General features: G+C 42.9%; 12 non-coding genes and 2 pseudogenes across 12 annotated transcripts; all 14 read right to left on the reverse strand.

Moving 5' to 3' along the window:
- Positions 1-1,820: 1,820 nt before the first annotated feature.
- Positions 1,821-1,943, reverse strand: LOC142512776 (5S ribosomal RNA; annotated as a pseudogene).
- A 682-nt stretch (positions 1,944-2,625) lies between these two features.
- Positions 2,626-2,744, reverse strand: LOC142507307 (5S ribosomal RNA). Its single transcript, XR_012805567.1, has one exon. It is a non-coding gene; the product is annotated as a 5S ribosomal RNA (ribosomal RNA).
- Positions 2,745-3,431: 687 nt separating this feature from the next.
- On the reverse strand, positions 3,432-3,550 carry LOC142515077 (5S ribosomal RNA). The gene has a single exon (XR_012810939.1). It is a non-coding gene; the product is annotated as a 5S ribosomal RNA (ribosomal RNA).
- Positions 3,551-4,236: 686 nt separating this feature from the next.
- LOC142506877 (5S ribosomal RNA) lies at positions 4,237-4,355 on the reverse strand. The gene has a single exon (XR_012805152.1). It is a non-coding gene; the product is annotated as a 5S ribosomal RNA (ribosomal RNA).
- A 683-nt stretch (positions 4,356-5,038) lies between these two features.
- LOC142507365 (5S ribosomal RNA) lies at positions 5,039-5,157 on the reverse strand. Its single transcript, XR_012805625.1, has one exon. It is a non-coding gene; the product is annotated as a 5S ribosomal RNA (ribosomal RNA).
- A 686-nt stretch (positions 5,158-5,843) lies between these two features.
- Positions 5,844-5,962, reverse strand: LOC142507179 (5S ribosomal RNA). Its single transcript, XR_012805441.1, has one exon. It is a non-coding gene; the product is annotated as a 5S ribosomal RNA (ribosomal RNA).
- A 1,049-nt stretch (positions 5,963-7,011) lies between these two features.
- Positions 7,012-7,130, reverse strand: LOC142516085 (5S ribosomal RNA). The gene has a single exon (XR_012811899.1). It is a non-coding gene; the product is annotated as a 5S ribosomal RNA (ribosomal RNA).
- A 961-nt stretch (positions 7,131-8,091) lies between these two features.
- Positions 8,092-8,209, reverse strand: LOC142510145 (5S ribosomal RNA). Its single transcript, XR_012808275.1, has one exon. It is a non-coding gene; the product is annotated as a 5S ribosomal RNA (ribosomal RNA).
- Positions 8,210-8,891: 682 nt separating this feature from the next.
- Positions 8,892-9,010, reverse strand: LOC142507412 (5S ribosomal RNA). Its single transcript, XR_012805671.1, has one exon. It is a non-coding gene; the product is annotated as a 5S ribosomal RNA (ribosomal RNA).
- A 1,371-nt stretch (positions 9,011-10,381) lies between these two features.
- LOC142507086 (5S ribosomal RNA) lies at positions 10,382-10,500 on the reverse strand. The gene has a single exon (XR_012805351.1). It is a non-coding gene; the product is annotated as a 5S ribosomal RNA (ribosomal RNA).
- Positions 10,501-11,186: 686 nt separating this feature from the next.
- LOC142514721 (5S ribosomal RNA) lies at positions 11,187-11,305 on the reverse strand. The gene has a single exon (XR_012810602.1). It is a non-coding gene; the product is annotated as a 5S ribosomal RNA (ribosomal RNA).
- Positions 11,306-11,988: 683 nt separating this feature from the next.
- LOC142511461 (5S ribosomal RNA) lies at positions 11,989-12,112 on the reverse strand (annotated as a pseudogene).
- A 1,379-nt stretch (positions 12,113-13,491) lies between these two features.
- LOC142509406 (5S ribosomal RNA) lies at positions 13,492-13,610 on the reverse strand. The gene has a single exon (XR_012807581.1). It is a non-coding gene; the product is annotated as a 5S ribosomal RNA (ribosomal RNA).
- Positions 13,611-14,290: 680 nt separating this feature from the next.
- LOC142508585 (5S ribosomal RNA) lies at positions 14,291-14,409 on the reverse strand. The gene has a single exon (XR_012806792.1). It is a non-coding gene; the product is annotated as a 5S ribosomal RNA (ribosomal RNA).
- Positions 14,410-14,755: the final 346 nt, after the last annotated feature.

Consider the following 14,755-nt stretch of genomic DNA (forward strand, 5'->3'; position numbering starts at 1 on the left):
TTGCCCGAACAGCCCCATTGAAAAATTAAAAAAAAAAAATTTTGGGTTGGCCGGAATCGGGCGACGGAGCTCTGGCGACGGCGATGACGACTAGGGTTTTCAAAAGTGTTTTGAAATATCAAAGTGTCATGGACCTTGAGTTGTTGGGCCATTAGATGGCTAACATATTTGTGAAATTTAAATGGGCCAAAATGTTTTTGGTGAAAAATGATTTTTTGGGCCCTTAAGTTTAAATTTACAAAATTTGCAAATATTTTCTCATGAAATAAATAATTGAAGTTAGACTTTAATTATTTATAGTAAATGGTGATTTACAAGAAATTCGGTTATAAATAAATTAATTAGAAAGTAGACAAAGGAGTTTGTATACTTTGTTAATTTAGTTATTAATCGTGGCGGTTAGTGATTGGATCAAGATATATAATATTGGATCAATTAATTATTGTGATAATTAATTGATGGTGTATGATATGTGATATTATGCATGAAGGATGATCAAAAGCCCAAACCCAATTTGCTAGGTGTATGCTAGGATATTTTGTGTTGAATGATGTAATAATTATCAATTTATAAAGTGGGCTTGGTTTATGGCCCGTTCCCACCCCCATGAGATGTATCCCTATTTGCCATTAATATTTATTTGTAAATATTAGTATAGTGGATGATCAAGATTGGAAGATGGTGGCCATGATGATTATGAAGATCGAAGACATGTAAATATTGGAAGCTAATGTAATAGTTGCATTTGCATCCCATGCATTTCCCTAGGATTGGACCTAGGCCCGTGTTTAGCTCACACGGGCCATTAGTTTGGGGCGATTGATCATCCTTGTTTTGTTTACTGTTATAATATATGCATCATGTGTTATAAATAATGAGTATATGCGTTATTATTATGATAATAACAAAGTTGCATGAATCTGACAAACATACGATCAAACATGGCGAGCTTTTAAATAAATTAATGATGAGACCTTTCAAAATTAAAAACCCTCATTTTGAATAAGATTCAAAATTAATATCAAGCCCAATAAGGGGAATTATAAATTTGTTTATAATTTCCATGTCTTCCATCGACAATGGGTGCATGATGAACGCTACCCGTGCTTGGGGCTCGGCTCATATTATTGGGGGGGCCCTGGGCGCCGGAAAGCTGTGACATCTATATCCCTCGAGTACGTGTGGAGCGGGCGGCGATAGACAACACGCGGCACTGCTCTCACCCAATCAAAACCATGAAGTTAAGCGTTCTGGCGCGATGACAGAGCTAGGATGGGTGACCTCCCTGGGAAGTCCTCGTGTCGCGACCGTTTACGTAAATTATGGATAAAACAGTCGAATAATTGTTTTTAATGAGGTTAACCGTCTCCGGAGTATTCTGCGTCATACTCTTCCGCGCAGAACCGGCTCACGACAACAAACATCGCTAAATGTTCCCAGAAAATAGAAAAAAAAAAAAAGAAGAAAATCGCAAATGTAAAATAATTATTATGTCTGGGATACGATAAAATGGAACCGAAATCGAATTTCAAACTTCCTAAGCGGATTTCTCGAAGAAACAGAAGCTTAACAGACACGGAAAATCGAAAATTAGAGGGTCTTAGAGAAGGAATTCGGCTAAAATCTCGCCAGATCATTGCGGAGTAATGAGTCTCGTTCGTTTGCCCCTTTACAATCAAATTAGCCTACAATTTTGTCCAAATCCGGCAGTGCCCGAGCTACGTTGATTTCACATGTCTTATTTGGTCCCGATCTAGATTCATATGATTTGAGCCAAAAATCGTCTGTCAACAAGTAATCAAAAATAGAAAAACACAAAAAAGTTGCAAGAGGGACTACCCAGGGGTGACGTGTCACCCATCCTAGTACTGCTCTCGCCCAAGCACGCTTAACTTCGGAGTTCCGATGGGATCCGGTGCATTAGTGCTGGAATGATCGCACCCGACATTGAGTGAGATGTTTATTCTTATATCCCTCGAGTACGTGTGGAGCGGAAGGCGATGGACAACACGCGGCACTGCTCTCGCCCAATCAGAACCATGAAGTTAAGCGTTCTAGCGCGTGGCAGAGCTAGGATGGGTGACCTCCCTGGGAAGTCCTCGTGTCGCGACCGTTTACGAAAATTATGGATAAAACAGTCAAAATAATTGTTTTTAATGAGTTAACCGTCTCCGGAGTAATCTGCGTCATACCCTTCCGCACAGAACCGGCTCACGACAACAAAAATCGCTAAATGTTCCCAGTAAATAGAAAAAAAATAAGAAGAACAAAATAGCGAATGTAAAGCTATTATTATTCCTGGGATACGATAAAATGGAACCGGAATCGAATTTCGAACTTCCTAAGTGGATTTCTCGAGGAAACGGAAGCTTAACAAAAGCGGAAAATCGCAAATTAGAGGGTCTTAGTGAAGGAATTCGGCTAAAATCTCGCCAGCTCTTTGCCGAGTAATGAGTCTCGTTTGTTTGCCCGTTTACAATAAAATTGGCCTACAATTATGTCCAAATCCGGCACTGCCCGAGCTACGTTGATTTCACATGTCTTATCTGGTCCGGATCGAGATTCTGAAGATTTGAGCCGAAAATCGTCTGTCAACAAGTAATAAAAAATAGAAAAACACGAAAAGAGGTGCAACACAAGGACTTCCTAGGAAGTCACCCATCCTAGTACTGCTCTCGCCCAAGCACGCTTAACTTCGGAGGTTTGATGGGATCCGATGCATTAGTGCTGGTATGATCGCACCCAACATTGAGTGGGATGTTTACTCTTATATCCCTGGAGTACGTGTGGAGCGGGAGGCGATGTACAACACGCGGCACTGCTCTCGCCCAAAAATAACTATGAAGTTAAGCGTTCTGGCGCTATGGTAGAGCTAGGATGGGTGACCTCCCTGGGAAGTGCTCGTGTCGCGACCGTTTACGAAAATTATGGATAAAACAGTCGAAATAATTGTTTTTAATGAGTTAACCATCTCCGGAGTAATCTGCGTCATTCTCTTCCGCACAGAACCGGCTCACGACAACAAAAATCACTAAATGTTTCCAGAAAATAGAAAAAAAATAAGAAGAACAAAATAGCGAATGTAAAGCTATTATTATTCCTGGGATACGATAAAATGGAACCGGAATCGAATTTGGAACTTCCTAAGCGGATTTCTCGAGGAAACGGAAACTTAACAAAAGCGACAAATCGCAAATTAGAGTGTCTTAGAGAAGGAATTCGGCTAAAATCTCGCCAGCTCTTTGCCGAGTAATGAGTCTCGTTAGTTTGCCCGTTTACAATCAAAGTGACCTACATTTATGTCCAAATCTGGCACTCCCCGAGCTACGTTGATTTCACATGTCTTATCTGGTACCGATCGAGATTCAAATGATTTGAGCCTAAAATCGTCAGTCAACAAGTAATCATTTAAAAATAGAAAAACACGAAAAGGGGTGCAACACGAGGACTTCCCAAGGGGTCACCCATCCGAGTACTGCTCTCGCCCAAGCACGCTCAACTTCGGAGTTCCGAAGGGATCCGGTGCATTAGTGCTGGTATGATCGCACCCGACATTGAGTGGGATGTTTATTCTTATATCCCTCGAGTACGTGTGGAGCGGGAGGCGATGGACAGCACGCGGCACTGCTCTCGCCCAATCAGAACCTTGAAGTTAAGCGTTCTGGCGCGATGGCAGAGCAAGGATGGGTGACCTCCCTAGGAAGCCCTCATGTCGCGACCTTTTACGAAAATTATGGATAAAACAGTCGAAATAATTGTTTTTAATGAGTTAACCGTCTCCGGAGTAATCTGCGTCATACCCTTCCGCACAAAACCGGCTCACGACAACAAAAATCGTTAATGTTCCCTGAAAATAGAAAAAAAATAAGAAGAAAAAAATAGCGAAAGTAAAGCTATTATTATGCCTGAGATACGATAAAATGGAACCGGAATCGAATTTCGAACTTCATTAGCGGATTTCTCGAGGAAACGAAAGCTTAACAGAAGCGGGAAATCGCAAATTAGAGGGTCTTAGAGAAGGAATTCGGCTAAAATCTCGCCAGCTCATTGCCGAGTAATGAGTCTCGTTCGTTTGCCCGTTTACAATCAAATTAGCCTACAATTTTGTCCAAATCCGACATTGTCCGAGCTACGTTGATTTCACATGTCTAATCTGGTCCCGATCGAGATTCAGATGATTTGAGCCGAAAATCGTCTGTCAACATGTAATCAATCAAAAATTGAAAAACACGAAAAGGGGTGCAACACGAGGACTTTCCAGGGGGTCAACCATCCTAGTACTGCTCTCGCCCAAGCACGCGTAACTTCGGAGTTCTGATGCGACCCGGTGCATTAGTGCTGGTATGATCGCACCCAACATTGTGTGGGATGTTTATTCTTATATCCCTCGAGTACGTGTGGAGCGGACGACGATGGACAACACGCGGCACTGCTCTCACCCAATCAAAACCATGAAGTTAAACGTTCTGGCGCGATGACAGAGCTAGGATGGGTGACCTCCCTGGGAAGTTCTCGTGTCGCGACCGTTTACGTAAATTATGTATAAAACAGTCAAAATAATTGTTTTTAATGAGTTAACCGTCTCCGGAGTAATCTGCGTCATACTCTTCCGCACAGAACCGGCTCACGACAACAAAAATCGCTAAATGTTCCCAGAAAATAGAAAAAAAAAATAAAAAGAAGAAAATAGCAAATGTAAAATAATTATTATGTCTGGGATACAATAAAATGGACCCGAAATCGAATTTTGAACTTCCAAAGTGGATTTCTCGAGGAAACAGAAGCTTAACAGAAGCGGAAAATTGCAAATTAGAGGGTCTTAGAGAAGGAATTTGGCTAAAATCTCGCCAGCTCATTGCCGAGTAATGAGTCTCGTTCGTTTGCCCGTGTACAATCAAATTAGCCTACAATTTTGTCCAAATTCGGCAGTGCCCGAGCTACGTTGAATTCACGTCTTATATGGTCCCGATCGAGATTCAAATGATTTGAGCCGAAAATCGTCTATCAACAAGTAATCAAAAATAGAAAAACAAGAAAAGAGGTGCAACACGAGGACTACCCAGGGTGTCACCCATTCTAGTACTACTCTCGCCCAAGCACGCTTACCTTCGAAGTTCCGATGGGATCCGGTGCATTAGTGCTGGTATGATCGCACCTGACATTGAGTGGGATGTTTATTCTTATATCCCTCGAGTACGTGTAGAGCGGGAGGCGATGTACAACACGCGGCACTGCTCTCGCCCAATCAGAACCATGAAGTTAAGCGTTCTGGCGCGATGGTAGAGCTAGGATGGGTGACCTCCCTGGGAAGTCCTCGTGTCGCGACCGTTTACGAAAATTATGGATAAAACAGTCAAAATAATTGTTTTTAATGAGTTAACCGTCTCCGGATTAATCTGCGTCATACCCTTTCGTACAGAACCGGCTATTAACAACAAAAATCGCTAAATGTTCCCAGTAAATAGAAAAAAATAAGAAGAACAAAATAGCGAATGTAAAGCTATTATTATTCCTGGGATACGATAAAATAGAACCGGAATCGAATTTCGAACTTCCTAAGCGGATTTCTCGAGGAAACGGAAGCTTAACAGAAGCGGAAAATCGCAAATTAGAGGGTCTTAGAGAAGGAATTCGGCTAAAATCTCGCCAGCTCTTTGCCGAGTAATGAGTCTCGCTCGTTTTCCCGTTTACAATCAAATTGGCCTACAATTATGTCCAAATCCGGCACTGCCCGAGCTACGTTGATTTCACATGTCTTATCTGGTCCCGATCGAGATTCAGATGATTTGAGCCAAAAATCGTCAGTCAAGAAGTAATCAATCAAAAATAGAAAAACACGAAAAGGGGTGCAACACGAGGACTTCTCTGGGTGTCACCCATCCTAGTACTGCCCTCGCCCAAGCACGCTTAACTTCGGAGTTCTGATGGAATCCGGTGCATTAGTGCTGGTATGATGGCAACCGACATTGAGTGGGATGTTTATTCTTTAATCCCTCTAGTACGTGTGGAGCGGACGGCAATGGACAACACGCGGTACTGCTCTCCCCCAATCAGAACCAAGAAGTTAAGCGTTCTGGCGCGATGGCAAAGCTAGGATGGGTGATCTCCCTGGTAAGTGCTTGTGTCGCGATCGTTTACGTAAATTATGGATAAAACTGTCGAAATAATTGTTTTTAATGAGTTAACCGTCTCCGAAGTAATCTGCGTCATACCCCTCCGCACAGAACCGGCTCACGACAACAAAAATCGCTAAATGTTCTTAGAAAATAGAAAAAAAATAAGAAGAAGAAAATAGCGAATGTAAAGCTATTATTATGCCTGAGATACGATAAAATAAAACCGGAATCGAATTTCGAACTTCCTTAGCGGATTTCTCGAGGAAACAGAAATTTAACAGAAGAGGAAAATTGCAAATTAGAGGGTCTTAGAGAAGGAATTCGGCTAAAATCTCGCCAGCTCATTGCCGAGTAATGAGTCTCGTTCGTTTGCCCGTTTACAATCAAATTAGCCTACAATTTTGTCCAAATCCGACAGTGCCCGAGCTACGTTGATTTCACATGTCTAATCTGGTCCGATCGAGATTCAGATGATTTGAACCGAAAATCATCTGTCAACAAGTAATCAATCTAAAATTGAAAAACACGAAATGGGGTGCAACACGAGGACTTCCCAGGGGGTTACCCATCCTAGTAATGCTCTCGCCCATTCACGCTTAACTTCGAAGTTCTGATGGGATCTGAGGAAACAGAAACTTAACAGAAAAGAAAAATCGCAAATTAGAGGGTCTTAGAGAAGGAATTCGGCTAAAATCTCGCCAGCTCTTTGCCGAGTAATGAGTCTCGTTCGTTTGCCCGTTTACAATCAAATTGACCTACATTTATGTCCAAATCTGGCACTCCCCGAGCTACGTTGATTTCACATGTCTTATCTGGTACCGATCGAGATTCAAATGATTTGAGCCTAAAATCGTCAGTCAACAAGTAATCATTTAAAAATAGAAAAACACGAAAAGGGGTGCAACACGAGGACTTCCCAAGGGGTCACCCATCCTAGTAGTGCCCTCGCCCAAGTACGCTTAACTTCGGAGATCAGATGGGATCCGGTGCATTAGTGCTGGTATGATGGCACCCGACATTGAGTGGGATGTTTATTCTTATATCCCTCTAGTACGTGTGAAGCGGACGGCAATGGACAACACGCGGTACTGCTCTCCCCCAATCAGAACCATGAAGTTAACCGTTCTAGCACGATGGCAAAGCTAGGATGGGTGACCTCCCTAGGAAGTCCTCGTGTCGCGAAGGTTTACGTAAATTATGGATAAAACAGTCGAAATAATTGTTTTTAATGAGTTAACCGTCTCCGGAGTAATCTGCGTCATACCCTTCCGCACAGAACCGGCTCACGACAACAAAAATCGCTAAATGTTCCCAGTAAATAGAAAAAAAATAAGAATAACAAAATAGCGAATGTAAAGCTATTATTATGCCTGGGATACGATAAAATGGAACCGGAATCGAATTTCGAACTGCCTAAGTAGATTTCTCGAGGAAACGGAAGCTTAACAGAAGCGGTAAATCGCAAATTAGAGGTTCTTAGTGAGGAAATTCGGCTAAAATCTCGCCAGCTCATTGCGAAGGGTATAGCAATGAGTCTCGCCCAAGCACGCCTAACTTCGGAGTTCTGATGTGAACCGGTGCATTAGTGCTGGTATGATCGCACCCGACATTAAGAAGAATAAAATAGCGAATGTAAAGCTATTATTATGCTTGGGTTACGATAAAATGGAACTAGAATAGAATTTCAAACTTCCTAAGCGGATCTTTCGAGGAAACAAAACGTTAACAAGAACTGAAATCGCAAATTAGAGGGTCTTAGAGAAGGAATTCGGCTAAAATCTCGCCAGCTCTTTGCGGAGCAATGAGTCTCGTTCGTTTGCCCATTTACAATCAAATTAGGCTACAATTTTGTCCAAACTCGGCAGTGCCCGAGCTACGTTGATTTCACATGTCTTATCTGGTCCGATCGAGATTCAAATGATTTGAGCCAAAAATCGTCTGTCAACAAGTAATCAAAAATAGAAAAACACGAAAAAGGATGCAACACGAGGACTTCCCAGGGGGTCACCCACCCTGGTACTCTCCCGGCCAAGCACGCTTAACTTCGGAGTTCTGATGATATCCGGTGCGTTAGTGCTGATATGATCGCACGCGACATTGAGTGCGATGTTTATTCTTATATCCCTCGAGTACGTGTGGAGCGGGCGGCGATGGACAACACGTGGCACTGCTCTCGCCCAATCAAAACCATGAAGTTAAGCGTTCTGGCGCGATGGCAGAGCTAGGATGGGTGACCTCCCTGGGAAGTACTCGTGTCGCGACTGTTTATGTAAATTATGGCAAAAACAGTCGAAATAATTGTTTTTAATGAGTTAACCTTCTCCGGAGTAATCTGCGTCCTACCCTTCCGCACAGAACCGGCTCACGACAACAAAAATCGATAAATGTTCCCAAAAAATAAAAAAAAATAAGAAGAAGAAAATAGCGAATGTAAAGCTATTATTATGCCAGGGATACGATAAAATAGAACCGGAATCGAATTTCGAACTGCCTAAGCGGATTTCTCGAGGAAACGGAAGCTTAAAAGAAGCGGTAAATCGCAAATTAGAGGGTCTTAGAGAAGGAATTCGGCTAAAATCTCGCCAGCTCATTGCGAAGTAATGAGTCTCGTTCGTTTGCCCGTTTACCATCAAATTAGGTTACAATTTTGTCCAAATCCAGCTGTGCCCGAGCTACGTTGATTTCACATGTCTTATCTGGTCCCGATCGAGATTCAGATGATTTGAGCCGAAAATCGTCTGTCAACAAGTAATCAAAAATAGAAAAACACGAAAAGAGGAGCAACACGAGGACTTCCCAGGGGGTCACCCATCCTAGTACTGCTCTCGCCCAAGCACGCCCAACTTCGGAGTTCTGATGGGAACCGGTGCATTAGTGCTGGTATGATCGCACCCGACACTAAGTGGGATGTTTATTCTTATATCCCTCGAGTACATGCGGAGCGGGCGACGATGGACAACACACGGCACTGCTCTCGCCCAATCAGAACCATGAAATTAAGCGTTCTGGCGCGATGGCAGAGCTAGGATGGGTGACCTCCCTTGGAAGTCCTCGTGTCGCCACCGTTTACGTAAATTAGGGATAAAACAGTCGAAATAATTTTTTTTAATGAGTTAACCGTCTCTGGATTAATCTGCGTCATACCCTTCCGCACAGAACCGGCTCACGACAACAAAAATCGATAAATGTTCCACAAAAATAATAAAAAAATAAGAAAAAGAAAATAGCGAATGTAAAGCTATTATTATGCCTGAGATACGATAAAATGGAACCGGAATCGAATTTCAAACTTCCTATGCAGATTTTTCGAGGAAACGGAAGCTTAACAGAAGCGGTAAATCGCAAATTACAGGGTCTAAGAGAAGGAATACGGCTAAAATCTCGCCACCTCATTGCGCAGTAATGAGTCTCGTTTGTTTGCCCGTTTACAATCAAATTAGCCTACAATTTTGTCCAAATCCAGCAGTGCCCGAGCTACGTTGATTTCACATATCCTATCTGGTCCCGATCGATATTCAGATGATTTGAGCCGAAAATCGTCTGTCAACAAGCAATCAATAAAAAATTAAAAAACACGACCCGACATTGAGTGGGATGTTTATTCTTATATCCCTTGAGTACGTGTGGAGCGGGCGACGATGGACAACACGCGGCACTGCTCTCGCCCAATCAGAACCATGAAGTTAAGCGTTCTGGCGCGATGGCAAAGCTAGGATGGGTGACTTCCATGGTAAGTCCTCGTTTCGCGACCGTTTACGTAAATTATGGATAAAACAGTCAAAATAATTGTTTTAATTGAGTTAACCGTCTCCGGAGTAATCTGCGTCATACCCTTCAGCACAGAACCGGCTCACGACAACAAAAATCGCTACATGTTCCCAGAAAATAGAAAAAAAAAATAAGAAGGAAAAAATAGCGAATATAAAGCTATTATTATGCCTGGGATACGATAAAATGGAACCGGAATCGAATTTCGAACATCCTAAGCGGATTTTATGATGAAACGAAAGCTTAACAGAAGCGTTAAATCGCAAATTAGAGGGTCTTAGAGAAGAAATTCGGCTAAAATCTCGTCAGCTCATTGCGTAATAATGAGTCTCGTCCGTTTGCCCCTTTACAATCAAATTAGCCTACAATTTTGTCCAAATCCGGCAGTGCCCGAGCTACTTTCATTTCACATGTCTTATCTGGTTCTGATCGAGATTCAAATGATTTAGGCCGAAAATCGTCTGTCAACAAGTAATCAAAAATAGAAAAACACGAAAAGGGTGCAACCCGAGGACTTCCCAGGGGGTCACCCACCCTGGTACTGCTCTCGTCCAAGCACACTTAACTTCGGAGTTCTGATGAGATCCGGTGCGTTAGTGCTGATATGATCGCACGCGAAATTGAGTGGGATGTTTATTCTTATATCCCTCGAGCACGTTTGGAGCGGGCGGCGATGGACAACACGCGGCACTGCTCTCGCCCAATCAAAACCATGAAGTTAAGCGTTCTGGCACGATGGCAGAGCTAGGATGGTGACCTCCCTGGGAAGTCCTCGTGTCGCGACTGTTTACGTAAATTATGGCTAAAACAGTCAAAATAATTGTTTTTAATGAGTTAACCCTCTCCGAAGTAATCTACGTCATACCCTTCCGCACAGAACCGGCTCACGACAACAAACATCTCTAAATGTTCCCAGAAAATAGGAAAAAAATAAGAAGAAGAAAATAGCGAATGTAAAGCTTTTATTATGCCTGGGACACGATAAAATGTAACCGGAATCGAATTTCGAACTTCATAAGCGGATTTCTCGAGGAAACGGAAGCTTAACAGAAGCGGTAAATCGCAAATTAGAGGGTCTTAGAGAAGGAATTTAGCTAAAATCTCGCCAACTCTTTGCGGAGTAATGAGTCTCGTCCGTTTGCCCGTTTACAATAAAATTAGCCTACAATTTTGTCCAAATCCGGCAGTGCCCGAGCTACGTTGATTTCACATGTCTTATCTGGTCCCGATCGAGATTAAGATGATTTGAGCCGAAAATCGTCTGTCAACAAGCAATCAATAAAAAATTAAAAAACAAGAAAAGGGGTGCAACACGAGGACTTCCTAGGGGGTCACCCATCCTGGTACTGCTCTCGCCCAAACGCGCTTAACTTCGGAGTTCTGATGGGATCCGGTGCATTAGTGATGGTATGATCGCACCCGACATTGAGTGGGATGTTTATTCTTATATCCCTTGAGTACGTGTGGAGCGGGCGACGATGGACAACACGCGGCACTGCTCTCACCCAATCAGAACCATGAAGTTAAGCTTTCTGGCGCGATGGCAGAGCTATGATGGGTGACTTCCATGGTAAGTCCCCGTGTCGCGATCGTTTACGTAAATTATGGATAAAACAGTCGAAATAATTGTTTTTAATGAGTTAACCGTCTCCAGAGTAATCTGCGTCATACCCTTCCGCACAGAACCGGCTCACGACAACAAAAATCGCTCAATGCTCCCAGAAAATAGAATAAAAAATAAGTTGAAAATAGCGAATGTAAAGCTATTATTATGCCTGTGATACGGTAAAATGGAACCGGAATCGAATTTCGAACTTCCTAAGCAAATTTTTCGAGGAATCGCAAGCTTAACAGAAGCGGAAAATCGCTAATTTGAGGGTCTTAGAGAAGGAATTTGGCTAAAATCTCGCCAGTTCATTGCGGAGTAATGAGTCTCGTCTGTTTGCCCCCGTTTACCATCAAATTAGCCTACAATTTAGTCCAAATCCGGCAGTGCCCAAGTTACGTTGATTTCACTTGTCTTATCTGGTCCTGATCGAGATTCAGATGATTTGAGCCGAAAATCGTCTGTCAACAAGTAATCAAAAATAGAATAACACGAAAAGGGGTGAAACACCAGGACTTCCCAGGTGGTCGGGTCACCCATCTTAGTACTGCTTTCGCCCAAGCACGCTTAACTTCGGAGTTCTGATGGGATCTGGTGCATTAGTGCTGGTATGATCGCTCCCGACATTGAGTGGGATGTTTATTCTTATATCCTTCGTGTACGTGTGGAGCGGACGGCGATGGACAACACGCGGCACTGCTCTCGCTCAATCAAAACCATGAATTTAAGCGTTCTGGCGCGATGACAGAGCTAGGATGGGTGACCTCCCTGGGAAGTACTCGTGTCGCGACCGTTTACGTAAATTATGGCTAAAACAGTCGAAATAATTGTTTTTAACGAGTTAGCCGTCTCCGGAGTAATATGCGTCATACCCTTCCGCACAGAGCTTGCTCACGACAACAAAAATCGATAAATGTTCCCAAAAAATAGATAAAAAAAGATGGAAATAACGAATGTAAAGCTATTATTATGCCAGGGATACGATAAAATGGAACCGGAATCGAATTTCGAACTGCCTAAGCGGATTTTTCGAGGAAACGAAAGCTTAACATAAGCGGTAAATCGCAAATTAGAGGGTCTTAGAGAAGGAATTCGGCTAAAATCTCGCCAGCTAATTGCGAAGTAATGAGTCTCGTTCGTTTGCCCGTTTACAATCAAATTAGGTCACAATTTTGTCCAAATCCAGCAGTGCCTGAGCTACGTTGGTTTCACATGTTTTATCTGGTCCCGATCGAGATTCAGATGATTTGAGCCGAAAATCGTCTGTCAATAGGTAATCAAAAATAGAAAAACACGAAAAGGTGTACAACACGAGGACTTCCTCTCGCCCAAGCACGATTAACTTCGGAGTTCTGATGGGATCCGGTGCATTAATGCTCGTGTGATTGCAATTCGACATTGAGTGGGATGTTTATTCTTATATTCCTCGAGTACGTGTGTAGCGGGCGGCGATGGACAATACGCGGCACTACTTTCGCCCAATCAGAACCATGAAGTTAACCGTTCTGGCGCGATAGCAGAGCTAGGATGGGTGACCTCGATGGAAAAACCTCGTGTCGCGACCGTTTACGTAAATTATGGATAAAACAGTCGAAATAATTGTTTTTAATGAGTTAACCGTCTCCGGAGTAATCTGCGTCATACTATTCCGCACAGAACCGGCTCATGACAACAAAAATCGCTAATTGGAACCGGAATCAAATTTCAAACTTCCTAAGCAGATTTTTCGAGGAAACAGAAGCTTAACAAAAGCGGTAAATCGCAAATTACAGGGTCTGACAGAAGGAATTCGGCTAAAATCTCACCACCTCATTTCGCAGTAATGAGTCTCGTTCGTTTGCCCGTTTACAATCAAATTAGCCTACAATTTTGTCCAAATCCGGCAGTGCCCGAGCTACGTTGATTTCACATGTCTTATCTGGTCCCGATCGAGATTCTGATGATTTGAGCCGAAAATCGTCTGTCAACAAGCAATCGATCAAAAATTTAAGAACACGAAAAGGGGTGCAACACGAGGACTTCCCAGGGGGTCACGCATCCTAGTACTGCTCTCGCCATGGCACGCTTAACTTCGGAGTTATGATGGGATCCGGTGCATAAGTGCTGGTAAGATCGCACCCAACATTGAGTGGGATGTTTATTCTTATTCAGTACGTGTGGAGCGGTCGGCGATGGACAACACGCGGCACTGCTCTCGCCCAATATGAACCATGAAGTTAAGCGTTCTAGCGCGATGGCAGTGCTAGGATGGGTGACCTCCATGGGAAGTCCTCGTGTCGCGATCGTTTATGTAAATTATGGATAAAACAGTCGAAATAATTTTTTTTAATGAGTTAACCATCTCCGGATTATTCTTCGTCATACCCTTCCGCACAGAACCGGCTCACGACAACAAAAATCGTTAAATGTTTCAAAGAAATAGAAAAAAATAAGAAGAAGAAAATAGCGAATGTAAAGCTATTATTATGCCTGGGATACGAAAAAATTGAACCGGAATCGAATTTCGAACTTCCTAAGCGGATTTCTCGAAGAAACGAAAACTTAACAGAAGCGAAAAATCGAAAATTAGAGTGTTTTAGAGAAGGAATTCGACTAAAATCTCGCCAGCTCATTGCGGAGTAATGAGTCTCGTTCGTTTGCCCGTTTACAATTAAAGTAGCCTTCAATTTTGTCCAAATCCGGCAGTGCCCAAGCTATGTTGATTTCACATGTCTTATCTAGTCTCAATCGAGATTCAGATGATTTGAGCCAAAAATCGTCTGTCAACAAGTAATCAATCAAAAATAGAAAAACACGAAAAGGGGTGAAACACGAGGACTTCCCAGAGGGTCACCAATCCTAGTACTGCTCTCGCCCAAGCACGCTTAACTTCGGAGTTCTGATGGGATCCGATGCATTAGTGCTGGTATGATAGCACCTGACATTGAGTGGGATGTTTATTCTTATATCCCTCGAGTACATGTAGAGCGGGGGGCGATGGACAACACGCGGCATGCTCTCGCCCATTAGGAACCATGAAGTTAAGGATTCTGGCGCGATGGCCTAGCTAGGATGAGAGACCTTCCTGAGAAGTCCTCGTGTCGTGACCGTTTACGTAAATTATGGCTAAAACAGACGAAATAATTGTTTTTAATGAGTTCACCATCTCCAGAGTAATCTGCGTCATACCCTTTCCGCACAGAACCGGCTCACGACAACAAAAATCGCTAAATGTTCCCAGAAAATAGAAAAAAATAAGAAGAAAAAAATAGCGAAGGAATCGAAT

This window comes from Primulina tabacum, chromosome 10, assembly GCF_025594145.1.
Source record: "Primulina tabacum isolate GXHZ01 chromosome 10, ASM2559414v2, whole genome shotgun sequence".
Taxonomy (NCBI): Eukaryota; Viridiplantae; Streptophyta; class Magnoliopsida; order Lamiales; family Gesneriaceae; genus Primulina; species Primulina tabacum.